Source organism: Erythrolamprus reginae, chromosome 7, assembly GCF_031021105.1.
Source record: "Erythrolamprus reginae isolate rEryReg1 chromosome 7, rEryReg1.hap1, whole genome shotgun sequence".
Classification (NCBI taxonomy): Eukaryota; Metazoa; Chordata; class Lepidosauria; order Squamata; family Dipsadidae; genus Erythrolamprus; species Erythrolamprus reginae.
The window spans coordinates 32,994,762-33,002,731 of NC_091956.1; positions in this window are offsets into that span (position 1 = coordinate 32,994,762).

The window sequence follows — 7,970 nt, forward strand, 5'->3', positions numbered from 1 at the left end:
CGGCACCCTCAGGGCATACCAGCGTGCAGGTAAGGAGTTTGGGGAGTTCAGGCAGGGCAGGAGTTACCAGCTTAGTTGGCCTGTCCCTGTAGAGCATTTGGCCGAGTTTTGCGTCCAGCTTAGGCAGCGTGGCCTGTCAGTTAGGACGATCCGGTCACGGTTAGCCGGCCTCGCCTTTCTGTCCAAGGCGGGGGGGTTTGCTGATCTTTCGGGTGACTTTCGCATCCGTAAGATGCTGGAAGGCTGGCTTAGGGAGCAAGCGGGGGCCCCAGGTGACACTCGTCAGCCCCTGACGGTGGAGCAGCTGTCCTTAATCAACGTGGTTTTTGGCAGTCTGTGTTCCTCATTGTACGAGGCCCGTCTTTTTAGGGCAGCGGCTTGTGTCATGTTCTTTGGGGCCCTTCGGGTCAGCGAGGCCATGGCTTCGTCTCAGGCTGACACTTCGCTCCGGGCCTTCCAGTTCGCTGATCTGGCCTTTAGACAAGGGGGGGGGTGTCCCTTGTAGTAAGGAGGTCTAAAACGGATCAGCTACGCAGAGGGGTTACCTTACAACTTAGTGCGGCCACCGACCAGTCGGTGTGTCCGGTGGCCGCCCTACGGCTTTATTGTGGTATGAGGAGGTCAGGTCAGGGGTACCTGTTTAGGCATTGTGACGGTACCCCTCTGACCCGTTTCCAATTTTGGGCTTTAGTATCTAGGGCGATGGCCCAGGTGGGCATGGATCCCGCCGGTTATGGAACGCATTCGTTCCGTATCGGCGGCGCCACTAGCGCGGCACTTTCTGGTTTCCCGGCCCATCGGATTCGGGAGATCGGCCGCTGGCGGTCAGCGGCATATTTGGGTTATGTTAGGCCCGCTGAGGATCCTAGGCAGGGCTTAGGCTAGGTAACCTCTCTGTGTCTGTGTCCTCTTGCAGGTCCCCAGGCTAACACGAAACCGACGGCGCTGCTGTGTGGCCACAGCATGATTTTCTGGGCCGGCCGCGCGGCAGCCAGGAGCACCATCGGGACCCATCTGTCCCTGGGGCAGTGGGTCAAGGTTACCTGGATGGGCCGGAGAGGTATGCGGTGGGAGGGTCTCCTACCGGTGTTGCTGGACGGTCAGCATTCTGTCGCTGCGCCCGGCAATATGGGGGGCAGCTCCTGGAGTTGCGCCCAAGGGGGTCTGGGTGGGCAGCGTCCTGTGGCCGCACCCAGGTGGCTGGTATTGCACTTAGGCGGCAATGACCTGTGCATACTGGGAGGCCTGGCGCTGATCATCCAGGCACGCGAAGACCTGCGAAGGTTTCGTGAGGTATGGCCCACCACGCAAGTGGTGTGGTCAGAAATATTACCTAGGCTTGTGTGGAGGGACGCCTCTTCCCTTAGGGCCATTCACCGGGCTAGGCGACGGGTGAATAGGGCTATGGGTAACACGGTTAGAGAATTGGGTGGAGTGGTAGTACCTCATCCCCTTATATCAATAGACCGGCCATGGCTTTATCGGGATGATGGCGTTCACCTGTCTGAGCAGGGGAACGCCATTTTCTTACAGGACCTGCAGCGGTCTCTGCGTGAGCTGGCGCAGTTAGAGGGGGGAGTCGGGGGGCCAAGATAGAGATCTGACCCCCACTCCTGTGGCAGGTTAGGGGCGGAAACTGGGTGGTTTAGCAACCGCGCGTTCTCCCTTGGGCATCTTTGGGGATGATTGACAGGTTCTCCGCAAGCTCATGGAGGGAGTTTCTGCCTGAGCAGCTGGGGGGAACCTGTCTTTGGGTCCTGCACCTTTAATTCCCCGATTCGGGTTAGCCGGTGGGACCCCCCTCATGCACAGCATGGCAGAAAAAGGTCACAGGTGATGGCCTGGCCCTCACCTGGACCTTGCATCGAGATACGCCCATGAGTTGCCCAGGAATGTTTGTTGGCATAACGTCATTTCCGCCCCGGAAGTATTTGTTTGACCCTGCAGGTCCATTTCCGGGTCATAGTTTTTTATGCTAATTTATGCAAAGTATTTGAATAAATTATGCAAATTTTATGTTAATAAAAATGACCCAATTTTAAATCCAGCTCTGGTGTCCATGTCGTTACTCCGTCTCTCCAGCAAGGGCAGCGCCGGACTTACCCGGCTGGCAGGCTTTGCTGGAGGGACCGGGAGACACGGTCCCTCATGGCGGCCGCCATCTTGGATCCCGGGCGAAGTCTCGCGATGCGAGACTTCGCCCGGGAGATCAGGACCTGATTGACCAGGCTCCTGATTGGTCCGGGCGGGGCCTGCTTGCCCTATATAAGGGCGAGCAGGCCCGGGGCTCTCCCTTTTCGCCCGGACTGCAGTTGATGAGCAGACACCCACCCTCCCTCCACTATTTTGCAGTGTGCTTAGGGGTCGCCCTTAGGGGGCCGAATGGGAATTTTTTGCAGTTCTGCCTCTTAGCTGAGCTGTTTTTTCGCACATTCCACACTGAGGTGATGGATGTGCGGTTAGGGGGTGCTTGCATTAATTAGGTTAATTGGCTTACCTCTGGTCATTTGGGTAGGCAGGTTAGGGGCGGAAACTGGGTGGTTTAGCAACCACGCGTTCTCCCTTGGGCATCTTTGGGGATGATTGACAGGTTCTCCGCAAGCTCATGGAGGGAGTTTCTGCCTGAGCAGCTGGGGGGAACCTGTCTTTGGGTCCTGCACCTTTAATTCCCCGATTCGGGTTAGCCGGTGGGACCCCCCTCATGCACAGCATGGCAGAAAAAGGTCACAGGTGACGGCCTGGCCCTCACCTGAACCTTGCATCGAGATACGCCCATGAGTTGCCCAGGAATGTTTGTTGGCATAACGTCATTTCCGCCCCGGAAGTATTTGTTTGACCCTGCAGGTCCATTTCCGGGTCATAGTTTTTTATGCTAATTTATGCAAAGTATTTGAATAAATTATGCAAATTTTATGTTAATAAAAATGACCCAATTTTAAATCCAGCTCTGGTGTCCGTGTCGTTACTCCGTCTCTCCAGCAAAGGCGTGGCAGTTGCTCATATCAAAATCCCACTTGCCCCCCTTTTGGCAAATAGCCAATCCCCATTGTCTGTCTTTGTCAGGTGGATGCATCTTCACCCCCACGGATGGATGCATCAGGTGGATGCATCTTCTAACGGACTTTCTTCTCACCTCCATTCCAGGAAATCAAAAGTTATCCTGGCCTTTGCCAGAGAAGCGAAACTTATCAGGTCCCTTCAGAAACTTCCCTCTCCCAAATATCCCATACCCCCCTCCCCCCTTTACGTATGACAGCCAAAGCGTGTGGAGAGATGAAACATAGCGAGGCTGACACTTACCTTCCCTACTGGTTCACAAATGTGAGCGCACATCCTTGCCATACAATTTTTTGGTGTGGGGTAGGGTGGAAAGAGTGGGACAGTGTTTGCAAAGAGAAACATAAGATTCCATACCTGAATTCCATTAGCAGTAATCACCACGTGGCCTGTGATATCACAGCACGGAGCCATCCCCCTCCCCTCAAACTGCTATAGTATGTCAATTTTTCAGCAACGGTTGTGAGAATACGAGTTGTCAAAAATTGTTTTCTACAGCCACTATAAATTTGAAATGTTGTTAAACAAAGGTTTGTAAGTTGAGAACTACCTAGAATCCTGAACTGCTCACAATGGTATTATTAGCCAAGGTTTAGTTATTTCATTTTTATCCCACCATCGTTTCATATGTATGGTAAGTGACAAAAATAATTATCTAGTTTTTCCATGATAACCCAAACTACGTTCGTGTGATGGAGCCAATGATGTAAATAATGTAAATTTCTCCATGTATGCAGAAATAGATAAGAAATGTTCTTTTACACATGTGTAGGGTTACAATGCTTTATTTGCCTAAATATGAACTTTCAGGTTTGTGTGGCATATAATGCAGCTTGATAATATGCAAAACAGCTTGGAAAAAAGGCAAATATAACAATATGGCAATAAAATATTGTATTTTTTCAGTTAAAAATTATAAGCATTTTAAAAATTAGACTAAGTTTCACTTCTTTGGCAGGTGGGAAGAGTATTTGTTCATAAAAGCCACTTACTAAAGCTTTAGACGCTGAATAAACAAGAAGCATATTCTTGCTTTCAGTGCCAAATAATTGCTTACTGCTTATCTTGTAGATTTAGAGGAAGAATTCTGCTGAATTTGCTGCATGAAGCAACATAGAAAGAAAGCAGTAAACTGCGATCATGAATTTCATTAGTTGGCTAGAAAATTATTAAGAAAGCAACTACAGGTTTATTTTAAAAAGCAGAATTAGCACTTTGTTCTCCACAACAGGCATTTTTCTAGTTCCACTATCATATTTGAAAATGCGAAAGCTTTTGGAAAAGGTTACTAATAGCAAAACAAAAACAAAACAAAATGTTGTGAGCCGCCCCGAGTCCGCGGAGAGGGGCGACATACAAATCTAAATAATAAAATAAATAATAAATAAATAAAACAAAAAATCAAATACCAATTATCCCAGGGAACAATAAACAATGCTACCATCTCTCATTAGGATCACATCAGGGCTGTGTGGACAACTGTCGGTTCAGGAAGATTGCGTGCAGTTGAGCAAAAACATAGTAATTTTGGTCTCTCTTTATCGAATTGCTATACTGTTCTTGCGGATTTAAATAGTAAGGATGTTGGAGATATTAGCAAGGCCCTCAGGCAGAGAATGAGGGGATATTCAAAGGGGAAGTTGTTGTAAATGTCACCAAACCATCAAGTGCAGTTAGTAGAAATATAAAGAGGACACATTTTCTTGTGGGTGATTCGACTGTTAGAGGTGTTGATTTGGGACAGAGTAAGGACGTGGTGAAGGTGCTGAGGTGTCTCCCAGGGGCCACTGCCAGCAGGGACAGGAGGAGGATTACAAACATTGTCAAGGCTGTGAGTAAAGGTAATAACATTGATGTGGTGGTGCATCTTGGCACAAATGATTTGTCCCAGAGAAATGTCAATTTAGTAAAAAGAGATTTTCAATGTCTAAGTGTGGAGCTGGGTAAAATAGCAGATTCAGTGACTTTCTCAGAGGTGTTACCGGTTTGTGGCCAAGAGGATAAAACAACGTGTATCATAGAGTTTAATGTGTGGTTAAAGCAGTGGTGTAAAGCTGAAGGTTTTGGCTATGTAAGTCATGATGTCAGTAGGTGGTCTAATAGGGAGTTGTTTAAGAGGGATGGTTTGCATCCATCATACAGAGGTACCCAGGTATTCGGTGAGGAATTCAGAACTTTTTTGGACAGGCATTTAAACTAGGTAAAGGGGACAGAGATGTAACTGATGTGGGTGATTTCTGTCCCCGACCAATGAGGATAAAGCAGTTTTTGGAAGCTTATGAAAAGGGAGCTGCAAATAAAATAGATGTAGTTGTTGATGATAAGGGGCAAACTAATAATGAAAATAATGTTCTTCGTGTAATGTGCACGAATGCTCGAAGCTTGAGCAACAAGCTCTGTGAATTAATGGCCATAATATCTAGAGATAATTTGGACCTGGTTGCCATAACTGAGACATGGTTTAAGGATTCTAATGAATGGGAAATATCCATACCAGGATATACACTGTATAGGAAGGATAGAATAGAGAGAAGGGGAGGTGGAGTAGCCATTTATGTTAAAGAAACTCTAAAAACAACACTAATTCAAAATACATGTCAAGATCTAGAGACCCTCTGGATTTGCATGCAAAATAAAGACGGTTCTGTCATTAGAATTGGGGTGATCTATAGGCCTCCAGGGCAATCTGAGGAATATGACAACAAGATGGTGGATGAAATTACCCAAATGGCAGTAAAGGGAGATATTGTGGTTATGGGTGATTTCAACATGCCTGATGTTGACTGGAATATCCCCAGTGCCCTTACATGCAAAAGTAAGAATATAGTAGAGGCCTTTACAGGAGCAGCTCTGGCACAGCTGGTTAAGACACCAACTAGAGGGGAGAATATTCTAGATTTAGTTTTTACGAATGGGAATTGGGTTTCAGATGTCAAGGTGGGAGAAAATTTAGGTTGCAGTGACCATCTATGTTTGTGGTTTGATGTAAAAACTCATTGTGAGCAATCCTATAATGCAACCAAAGTATTGGATTTCAGAAAAACAAATTATAATGCAATGGGGGAATATTTAGATAATGAATTAAAGGGGAGGGATAAAATGGCAGGAGCGAGCACCCAGTGGACTGTATTTAAAAAGGCCATCTTAAAAGCCACTGGACTGTATGTAAGACAAATAACTAAAGGTAAAAGGAAGAAGAAACCGCTATGGTTTAGCAATGATGTAAGGACTATAGTCAATGAAAAAAAGGCTGCCTATAGGAGGTATAAAGAGTCTGGAAGTATAGCTGATAGGGAGGTGTATAAAATGAGACAGAAGGAGGCGAAACAGATAATATATGCTGCTAAAGCCTCAAAAGAGGAAGAAATTGCCAAATCTCTAAAGAAGGGGGATAAAACCTTCTTCAGATATATTAGTGATAAGAAGAAGAAAAACTGCGGCATCACGAAGCTTAGTACCGGGAAAAATACATGCATTAATGGGAATAAGGAGATCGCTGACCATTTCAATAGCTACTTCTGTTCAGTTTTCTCAAAAGACACCTTACAAAATAATACTATAGAGGGATATAGCATTGCCTCCAACTGTACGGATTCAGCTCCAGTGATCTTAGAAGCCGATGTCTTAGAAGAACTTGAACGATTAAAGATAAATAAGGCAATGGGTCCAGATGGCATCCACCCCAGAGTTCTTAAAGAACTCAGATCTGTCATTGCTACCCCCCTGACTGATTTGTTTAACCAATCCTTGTTAACAGGAGATGTTCCTGAGGATTGGAGAATGGCAAGTGTTGTGCCTATCCACAAGAAGGGCAGTAGAGAAGAAGCTGGTAACTACAGGCCAGTTAGCTTGACATCAGTTGTCGTTAAAATGATGGAGACTCTACTGAAAAAGAGGATAAATCAGCACCTAAAAAACAATAAATTATTGGACCCAAATCAGCATGGCTTTACTGAAGGCAAATCATGTCAGACTAATCTCATTGATTTCTTTGACTATGTCACAAAGGTGTTGGATGAAGGTGGTGCCGTGGATATTGCCTACCTGGACTTCAGCAAAGCCTTTGATACGGTTCCACATAAAGAGCTGATAGATAAATTAGTGAAGATTGGACTTAATCCCTGGATAGTTCAATGGATTTGCAGCTGGCTGAAGCATAGACACCAGAGGGTTGTTGTGAATGGCGAGTATTCTGAGCAGAGTCAGGTTACAAGCGGTGTGCCACAAGGGTCTGTTCTGGGTCCTATTCTTTTTAATATGTTTGTGAGTGACATAGGGGAAGGTCTGGTAGGGAAGGTTTGCCTATTTGCCGATGACTCTAAAGTGTGCAATAGGGTTGATATTCCTGGAGGCGTCGGCAATATGGTAAATGATTTAGCTTTACTAGATAAATGGTCAAAGCAATGGAAACTGCAGTTTAATGTTTCCAAATGTAAAATAATGCACTTGGGGAAAAGGAATCCTCAATCTGACTATTGTATTGGCAGTTCTGTGTTAGCAAATACTTCAAAAGAAAAGGATTTAGGCGTAGTGATTTCTGACAGTCTCAAAATGGGTGAACAGTGCAGTCAGGCAGTAGGGAAAGCAAGTAGGATGCTTGGCTGCATAGCTAGAGGTATAACAAGCAGGAAGAGGGAGATTATGATCCCGCTATATAGAATGCTGGTGAGACCACATTTGGAATACTGTGTTCAGTTCTGGAGACCTCACCTACAAAAAGATATTGACAAAATTGAACGGGTCCAAAGACGGGCTACAAGAATGGTGGAAGGTCTTAAGTATAAAACGTATCAGGAAAGACTTAATGAACTCAATCTGTATAGTCTGGAGGACAGAAGGAAAAGGGGGGACATGATCGAAACATTTAAATATATTAAAGGGTTAAATAAGGTCCAGGAGGGAAGTGTTTTTAA